This window comes from Penaeus monodon, chromosome 2 (genome assembly GCF_015228065.2).
Source record: "Penaeus monodon isolate SGIC_2016 chromosome 2, NSTDA_Pmon_1, whole genome shotgun sequence".
Lineage (NCBI taxonomy): Eukaryota > Metazoa > Arthropoda > Malacostraca > Decapoda > Penaeidae > Penaeus > Penaeus monodon.
Window position 1 is genome coordinate 4,054,515 of NC_051387.1, and position 10,000 is coordinate 4,064,514.

Below are 10,000 nucleotides of genomic sequence, written 5' to 3' on the forward strand. Positions count from 1 at the left end.
TCCCTTTCTTTTTCTTCTCCTTCTCTCATTTTATTTTCCCCTCATTTCTCTTTATTTATTTATTATTATTCTCCTTCTCCCGTGTTCTTTTATCCAGTCTCTCTTTCTCTCTTTCTTCTTTCTTCCCCCTTTTCCTTTTTTTTTACCGTCTCTCTCTTTCTTCTAATTATCCTTCCCCTATGTTGTTTACTCTTTCTCTTCCTCTCTCTTTCCTCCCTCCTCCTTCTCCCATGTTTTCCGTGTCTCTCTTTCTCTCTCTTCCTTCTTTATTCTTCTCTTTCTTCCCCCGTGTTTTCCCCGTCTCTCTTTCTTTCGTTCTTCTTCTCCTTCTCCCATGTTGTTTTCTCTTTTTTATTTATTTATTTATTCTTCTTCTGCTTCTTCTCCCGTTGCTATTTAACTCACTTTCTCTTTTTTTCTCTCTCTTCCTCTTCTTTTCCCAGGTCGTTTTTCGTCTATTTTTTTATTTATTTATTTATCTATTTATTTGTTTATTTATTATTATTATCATTATCATTACTATTATTCTCCCATGATGTTCACCCCCCCCCCCTTTTTCTCCTTTCTTTCTTTCTCTCTTCCTCTTCTCCTTCTTCCATGTTGTTCCCCGTCTCTTTTTTATTAATTTATTTATCTATTTATTTATCTATCTATTTGTTTATTTATTACTATTACTATTATTATTCTCCCATGATGTTCACCCCTCCCCCTTTTCTCCTTTCTTTCTTTCTCCCTTCCTCTCCCCCTTCTTCTCCCACGTTGTTTTCCTCGATAGTTTGTAAACAACTCGCCTGCAGTTCCTCTCCTTCCGGCCATCTTGCCAAGGAGACGATGCAGCGAAAGGGTTAAAAGCTATGTTAGCAGAATACCGCTAGAATATGCATCTTTACGTAGCGACGGTGATGGGAGGAGGAGGGGGGAGGAAAAAGGGGGGTATTTATACAGCTACGTGGTAATAAAAAGCTGTGACAATGTAGCTGCAAAAGTAGTAAAAAGCTGTAATTATACAAGCGAGTAGCGATATAGCAGTGTATCTGTGTAGCAGCGTAGCGATAAAACGCTATATTTATGGAGCGGCGGAGCAATAAAGCGCTGTTTCTATGCACGGGAGTATCAGTGTAAACATCCGGGTCAGTTGGCTTAAGACTTTGCAAATGAAGATTAAAAAAGAGAGGAGAGAGAGAGAGACAGAAACAGACAGAGACAGAGACAGAGAAAGACAGACAGAGACAGAGACAGACAGACAGACAGACACAGAGAGACAGAGAAAGAGAGACAGAGACAGACAGAAAAACAAACAGGAAAAAAAGGCAGAATCAAAATAATAACTGCTACTCTAGATCACCATTCCTACATTTCTCAACGGGAATTTTCAGGATGTAGACCTCACGGGCAAAATGACTAAATGCCAAGAACTACGACAATGAATTCGTTTTATTCTGCTGAAAATTCTCAGAAAGTGGTGTTGAGTTGCCAAAAATTATTTTTTTTCGTCTCTCTATTGTTTGTGTGTGTGTGGGAGAGAGGAAGAGAGGAAGAGAGTAAGAGAGTAAGAGAGAGAGAGAGAGAGAGAGAGAGAGAGAGAGAGAGAGAGAGAGAGAGAGAGAGAGAGAGAGAGAGACAGAGAGACCAAAATCATCACTAAAAAAAATACAAACACCGCAAAAAAATAATTAACAAACAAACAAACAGGTGGCGTTAAAACAGAGAGGAAGAACAGCCAATAAAAGAGAGAGAAACACCACACCAAGAAAAAGAATCCGACCTAAACTCGCACCTCAAATCCCTACAAACCCCACTCAATGGCGTATCGATATCCAGCGCGAAAGAAGATTAAAAAAAAAGAAAAAAAAAGGATTTGAGACTGGGGGGGAGGGATAAGAAAAAACGAAAATAGAGTCTGAAATCATTGGAAAACAATTAACACGAGTCCCCCCACCCCCCCACCTCGAGAACATCCGAGAAGCAGAGAGAGAACTAGATGAGCAAGCATGAGATTTAAGGAAGGGGAGATTTTAACACAGTTCGGGGCCTTGTCTTCGGAACAACGAACCGCACTCGAAGGAGGACTCGAGGCACAACACACTCAGGGCAGGACTCGAGGCACAACACACTCGAGGCACAACACACTCAAGGCAGGACTCGAGGCACAACACACTCAAGGCAGGACTCGAGGCACAACACACTCAAGGCAGGACTCGAGGCACAACACACTCAAGACACAACAGTCGAGGCAGGACTTACTCAAGACGCCGCACTCAAGGGCTGACATACCCAACGAACAACACACTCAAGGCACCATACTCCAACTTCTGGCACCACACACACTCCAACTTCCACCATCGACACACCACACTCGACGCTTCACTCACTCGAGGCACCACGCACTCAAGACAACAACTCGAGGCACTAACACTTTCCGATGAATGTACGTCCTTTTGAGGGCGGTGGAATATATGGTGATGAAGGTTTTATATCAGTTCATCTTATGCTTTAGCTGCTCAGTTAGTACATCTGATTCTTAATCTCTCTCTCTCTTTCTCTCTCTCTCTCTCTCTCTCTCTCTCTCTCTCTCTCTCTCTCTCTCTCTCTCTCTCTCTCTCTCTCTCTCCTCTCTCTCTCTTTCTCTCTCTCTCTCTCTCCTCTCTCTCTCTCTCTCTCTCTCTCTCTCTCTCTCTCTCTCCCTCTCCTCTCTCCTCTCTCTCTCCTCCTCTTCTCTCTCCTCTACATCTTTTCCTCCCTCTCCCTGTCTCTCTTCTCTCCCTCCTCACTTCCTACTTCCTCTCCTCTGCCCTTCCTTTCCTCTCCTCCTCTCCTCCTCGTCTCCTTTCTCCTTTCTTCCCTCAACCTAACTGTCTCCTCCTCTTTTCCTTTCCTCCTTCTCTCGCTCGTCTTTTGCTCTTCGCCGCATGCCTTCCCTCGCACCTTAGACATATCTATCTACAAATAAATACCGCTTGACAGGTCCATATGTCAGCCTGTCAGTCAACACCTGTGCCTGATTTGACCTGACTTTTATTCTATCGTTTTCTTTCTCTCTCTCTCTTATTATTATTACTATTTTTTTCTCTTTTTTCTTTTTTTTCCTCTTCTTCATTTTCTTTTTCTTCTTTTTATTCTTTTTTTATTTCTTTTTTTTTACTTCTCTTCTTCTTCTTCTCCTTCTCCTCCTCCTCCTCCTCCTCCTCCTCCTCCTCCTCCTCCTCCTCCTCCTCCTCCTCCTCCTTCTTCTTCTTCTTCACCGCCTCCTTCTCCTTCTCCTTCTCCTTTTTCTTCTTCTTCTTCTTCTTCTTCTTCTTCTTCTTCTTCTTCTTCTTCTTCTTCTTCTTCTTCTTCTTCTTCTTCTCCTCCTCCTTCTTCTCCTCCTCCTCCTCTTCCTCCTCCTCCCCCTCCTCCTTCTTTCTTTTCGTCTTCTTCTTCATCTTCTTCTTCTTCCTCTTTTTATGTATGTATACAACATTTAGCACACAAATAAATGCAAGAAAAACAGAGAATGAAAACGGTATCCCAAAATACCAAACTTCAATTTTACACACACACAAAAAAGGAAAGACCCGGCAATAATAACCATAAACAAAATAATAACGCTTAAAAAAAATTAATTAATTGATTAAAAGAATATATTACTAAATACACGTTAAAAAAAACGTTCGTAATCACTCAAGAGTAGGTAAGAAGTTCTAGTGAAAAATACCCATACATCATCATAATGTCCATGGCACCCTAAAATACCCATACCATGCCATACCTATGACAGAAACACGTATGGTCATACCTCAGACATACCGAAAATACCCACGCCCATACCTAAAATACCCATGTCTTCACCTTAAATAAATGTGTCTAAAATACCCATGTCTTCACCTTAAATAAGTGTGTCTAAAATACCCATGTCTTCACCTTAAATAAGTATGCCCAAAGTATGTCTAGAATACCCATGCCCAAAAATAACTATTTCCATACCTAATTACCTAAAACACCCATGCCCTTGCTTAAAATAACTATGTCCATAACTAGAATGCCGAAAATACCCACGCCCGTACCTAAAATAACTAAAATACCCACGCCCATACCTAAAATATCCATACCCATAGCTAAAATAACAATGACCATACCTAAAATACCCAGGGCCATACCTAAAATATTCATGCCCTACCTAAAATACCTATGACCGTACCAAAAATTGATATGCCCTACCTAAAATACCTATGCGCATACCCAAAATACCTAGAATACCCACGTCCATACCCAAAATACCCATGGCCATACCTAAAATACCCATGGCCATACCTAAAATACCCATGGCCATACCTAAAATACCCATGGCCATACCTAAAATACCCATGGCCATACCTAAAATACCCATGGCCATACCTAAAATACCCCATGGCCATACCTAAAATACCCCGGGGCCCCCCCAAAAATTTTAAAGGCCCTACCTAAAATACCCAAAGGCCATGCCTAAAATACCCAGGCCTACCTAAAAAACCCATGGCCATACCTAAAAATCCCCCGGCCTACCATAAAATACCCATGGCCATACCCAAACCCACAGCATACCCAATTACCCTTAACACTAAGCGTGTGCAACCATACCATCCCTATACCAAAAATACCTCTGACCACACCATACCAATCCTATCAAAAATATCCGTGACCTCGTGCTAAGAAAAAAAATAAATAAATAAAAAAAAAATAAAATATACAATACTCTACAGCGTGGGGGGGAAGGAGGAAAGGGGGAGTGGGGGAGGGAGAAACGGGGGAGTGGGGAAGGGGAAAATTTAGAAAAGGGGGAAGGGGAAAGGGAAAGGAGGAAGGGGGGGGAAGGGGGGGGGGGAAGAAAAGGGGGGGAAAAATTAAAAAAAAGGGGAGGGGGAGAGGGGAAAAGGGGGAGGGAAGGGGGGGGGGGGGAAAAAGGGGGAAAAAAGGAGGGGAGAGAAAGGGAGGAGGGGGGAAAAAACCTGGGAAAAGGGAAGGGAAAAAAGAAAAAAGGGGGAAAAAAGGGGGAAAGGGGTAGGAGGGTTTGAGAAAAAGGAGGGAGGAGGGGAAAAAAAAAGGGGGGGAAAGGGAAAAGGGGAAAGAGGGGGATTTGGGAAGGGAGGGAAAAAGGGGGGGGGAGAAAAAAGGGGAAAAGGGGAGAGAGGGTGAAGGGGGAAAAGGGGGGAGGGGGAAAAGGGGGGGGGGAAAAGGGGGGAGGGAGAAAAGGGAAAGGAGAGAGAGGGGGAAGGGGGGAAAAAGGGGAGAAAAAGGGGTAAGGGGGAAAACCGCAGGGAAAAAAGGGGAGGGGGAAAAGGGGGGAAAGGGGGGAAAAAGGGGCGGGAGAGGGGAATGAAGGGGAAAAGGGGAAGGGGGAAAAAGGGGCGGTGGGGAAAAGGGGAGTGGGGGAAAAAAGGGGGAAAGGGGGAAGGGGGGGAAAAGGGGGGAGGGGAAAAAGGGGGAATGGGGGGGGGGTTATTTTTTTTAAAAAACAAGAAAAGGGAAAAAGGGGGGGGGGGGGAAAAATTTTTTAAAAAACCCCCCCTTTTAAAAAAATTTTTTTTTTTTGGGGGAAAAAAACCCCCCCAAAAGAAAAAAAAAAAAGGGGAAAACAAAATTTTTTAAAAAAAACGAGACCCAACCAAAAAAAAAAAAAAAAAACGAAAAAAACCCCCCCCCTTTTTTAAAAAACCCCATTTTTTTTCCCCCCCCCCCCCCCCCCTTTTTTTTTTTATTTTTTTTTAAAAAAATTTTAAAATTTTTTTAAAAGGGGGGGGGGGAAAAAACCCCCAAAACCCCCCAAAAAATTGGGGGAAAAACCCCCCAAAAAAAAGGGGGGAAAAAAAAAAAATTTTTTTTTTTTTTTTTTAAGGGGTTTTTTTTTTTTTAAAGAATTTTTTTCCCCCCCCCCTTTTTTTTTTAAAAAAAAAAAAAAAGAAAAAAAAAAAAAAAAAAAAAAAAAAAACAACAAAAAAAAAAAGGAATTTCACTACGGGGAGAGTTCCCCGAACCCCTTTCTTTTTTTTTCTTCCCCTCTTCCTGACGCCCCCCTCTTTGGAGGGGAAAGGTTGGCAGAAAGGGTTGGGGGGGGGGGAAGGGGGGGGGGGGGGGGGAGGGGAGGGGATGTTTTGGTTTTTTTTTTGATTCTTTTTTTTTTTTTTTTTTTTTCTTTTTTATTTTTTTCCCCTTCTTTTTTTCTGTTTTTTTGGTTTTTTTTGTTTTTGAATATTTCTTTATCTTTTTCTCTCTATTTTTTTGTCTTTTCCTTTTTTGTCCCCGTCTGTCGTCTCTGTTCGTCGTCTCTCTCCCTCTCCCCCCCCCTCCATCCCCCTCCCTCTCCCCCTCCCTCTCCCTCTCCCCCCCCTCCCCCCCCTCCCTCTCCTCTCCCCCCCCCCCCCCCCTCCCCCTCCTCCCTCCCTCCCCCTCCCCCTCCCCTCCCCCACCTCCCTCTCCCTCTCCCCCCTCCCCCCCCCCTCTCCCTCTCCCCTCCCTCTCCCCCCCCCCTCTCCTTCTCCCTCCCCCCCCTCCCCCCCCCGCTCCCCCCCCCGCCCCCCTCTCCCCTCTCCCCCCCCCCCCTCCCAACCCCCCCCCTCCCTCCCCCTCCCTCCCCCCCCCCGCCCCTCTCCCTCTCTCTTCTCTTTCCCAAAAAAAAAAAAGAGTACAAAAAAATGTACACAAAACAAAGGGGAAAGCTTGGGAAAAAGAGCGTTTTTATGCCTTTTTTTTTAATGGGTTTAAAGGGGTGTTAAATTTTTAGTCCCCCCCGGGAAAAAGGGAAAAAAAAAAAAAAGAAAAAAAAAAGGTTAAAACTTTCTTCCCAAATTTCCCCTTCCCCCCTCCCCTTTTTCCCCCCTTTCCATCTCTTCCTCTCAATTTTTTTCCCCCTTCCTTTTTTTCCCCCTTCCTTTCTTTCTTCCCTTTCCCCCTTCTTCTTTTCTTTTTTTTTCCTTTTTTCTCTTTCCTTCTTTTCCCCTTTTTTTTCCTTTTTCCTTTTCTTTCCCTTTTTTTTTCCTTTTTTCCCTTCTTTTTTCCCCCCTTTTTTCCTTCTTTTCTTCTTTTTTAATTTTTTTTTTTCTTGCCCCCTTTTTTCCTCCTTTTTTCCCTTTTCCCCTCTTTCCCTTTTTTTCCTTTTTTTTTCTTCCTTTCTTTTCTTTTTTCCCCCCTCCCCCCTCTTTCTTCCCCTTCCCTTTTTTTTTTCCCTTTTTTCCCTTCCTCCCCCTTCCCTTTTTTTCTTCCCCTTCCCCCCCTTTCTTTCCCTTTTTTCTTTCTTCTTCTTCTTCCCCTTTTTTCTTTCTTCTTTTTTCCTTTTTTTCTTTCTTTTTTCCTTTTTCTTCCCCTTCCCATCCTTTTCCTTTTTCCTTTTTCCTTTTTCCCCCTTAACCCCCTCCCCCTTCCCCCTCCGCCCCCTCCTTCCCCCTCCCCTCCCCAAATCCCCCTTTCCCCCCCCCTTTCCCCCCTTTCCCCCCCTCCCTCTTCTCCCCCCCCTCCTCCCCCTCTCCCCCCTTCCCCCCCTCCAACCTCCCCCCCCCCCCCTCCTCCTCCCCGTCCCCCTCCCTTCTCCTTATGAGATGATCACTGCATTAACACGCGTCTCAACCGAAGAAAAGGTAAAAGATTATTCCCAATGATTTCCATAACATGCTTCCTTTTTCCCCTTTTCCCCTTAAAATCACGCCCGTGTTGTAAACACACACAAAAAAAAAACAAAACACAAACACAAAAAAAAAATATATATATAAGATATATATAATATAAAAATTTTATATATATTATATATATAAAATATATTATATATTAATAATATATATTATAATATGTTTTGGTTTTGTGTGTTGGGGTGTGTGTGTGGGTGTTTGGGGTGGGTGTGTGTGTGTGTGTGTGTGTGTGTGTGTGTGGTTGTGCGTTGTTTGCGGGGGTGCGTGCGTGCGTGCGTGGTTGTTTTGTGTGTGGTGCGTGTGTGTTGTGGTGTGGGTGTGTTGTGTGTTTTGTGTGTTGCGGTGTGTGTGTGTGTTGTGTGTGGCCCTGCGTGCGTGCCCTGCGTGCGTGGGGTGGTGTTGTGTTGTGTGTGTGTGGGTGCGTGCGTGCCCTCGTGCGTGCGTTTCGTGCGTGTTGTGTGGGTGTGGGTGCGGGGCTGCGTGCCCTGGTTTGGGCGTGCGTGTGTGTGTGTGAGGGGGTGTGTGTTTTGTGTTGTGTGTGTGGGTGTGTGTTTTGTGTGTGTGTGTGTGTTATATAAAATAAAATATATATAATATATAAAATATATATATATTATAATATAAATATGAATATTATTATGTTTCTGGTCTCGGCTTTCTTTCTTGGTTGTAGTCCCCCGGCCACAAGTGTCGGATAACTAACTGACACAGGCGGTGGCGACAGACAGACTCAGTTATTCGAAAAAATAAGAGTAAAAAATCGTTACGAGGAAAATATAAATGGATGGGCCAAGAAGTAGAAAGCTTTTTGTGAATTCCCTTTTTTGAGTGGAAAAATTTAAAATTTGGTGGAAAAAAAATGAATAAATTTTTGTTGAAAAAGGGATTTTGCTTTTTACTTTGGTTTTTAGGGATAGAAGTACGGGGGGAAAATTTCGGCCCCTTTTGCATATACGTGAGCGCAAACACACACATAAATATACATATAAAGACACTTTCTCTCTCTCGCTCTCGCTCTCCCTCTTTTCTCCCCCTCCCCCTCTTCCATTTTCTCTCTCCCCTCTTCCCCTCCTCCCCCCTCTCCTCTCCCCCAAAATTTTTCTCCCCTCTCTTCTCTCTCTCTCTTTGCCCCCCCCCCCCCACCCCCTCTCTCAACCCCCCCCCACCCCCCCCCCCCCCCCCACCAACCCCCCCCCCCCCCCCCTTACCCCCCCACCCACCCCCCACATTTTCTCACCCCCCAAATAAAAAACACCCAACACACACACCCCACACACACAAACCACAACCCCACACACCACCAAAAAACACACACACCCCACACACACCACCACAAACACCCCAAAACCCCACAACATTCTCACACACAAAACAACCAAAAACGGGGACACACACAAACACAAAGCAACACGACACACAACCCAAAAAAACAAACAAACACGCAAAAAGCTAAAGAGCGGAAAACTGAATTTCCCCCTCCCATGTGAGGCCCCCCGGGCACCCCTATTTTCAAACCCGCCCATGCCACATCAAAAATTGGATCTCGAGTTACGCCACCCCTGAAAAACCCGGGCCCGGATCGGGGTGCCCCCCAAACCCCCGCGGTGGGACGGGGGGCGGATACCCCGCCCCCTCTTCCCCCTCTTCCCTTTTCCTCCCCTTCCCCCCCCCTTTTCCTGGGCTTTCTCCTCTCTTCTTCTTTCCCTCTCTTTTTCCTGTTTTTCTCCCTTTCCCTTTTCCTCTCCTTTTTCCCCTCTCTTCTCCTCTCTTCCTCACTCTTCCCCTCTCTTCTCCTCTCTTCCCCTCTCTTCGTCTCCCTTACCTTCTCTTCCCTCTCTTCTTCTCCCTTACCTTCTCTTCCCCTCTCTTCCCCTCCCTTATCTTCTCTTCCCCTCCCTTCCCCTCTCTTACCCTTTCTTCTCCATTGCCCTCTCTTCCCATTCCCCCTTTCCCTTCCCCTCCCCTCCCCTCTCCTCCACTCAACTCCCCTCTCCTCTCTCCCCCTCCACTTCACTCCACTCCAGTCCCCACCCCCCCCCCCTCCCCCTCCCCCTCCACTCCAATCCCCCTCTTCCCTCTCCTCTCTTTTCCCTTCCTCTCCTCTCTGCTTCTTTACTCCTGTGGTGGATCTATTCTCCTTATCATTTACAGCATATCTCTCTTCCTCTTTCCCCTTGCTTTCTCCTCTCCTCTCCTTCCTCTCTCTCTGATAAGCCCCTCCCCTCCCCCTCCTCCTTCCATTCCTCCTCTCCCTCCTCCTCCTCCTTCCATTCCTCCTCTTCCTCCCTCTCTCTTCCTCTCCTCCTCTCCCTCCTTCCCCCTCCCCTCTGTTATCGGATCCACCTCCCCTTCCCCCTCTTCCTCTC

At 45.4% G+C, this 10,000-nt stretch overlaps 1 long non-coding RNA gene across 1 annotated transcript in view; it reads right to left on the reverse strand.

Moving 5' to 3' along the window:
- Nucleotides 1-10,000, reverse strand: part of LOC119580234 — a 118,951-nt gene that overhangs the window by 72,538 nt on the left and 36,413 nt on the right. The gene's annotated exons all lie outside the window — the stretch shown is intronic.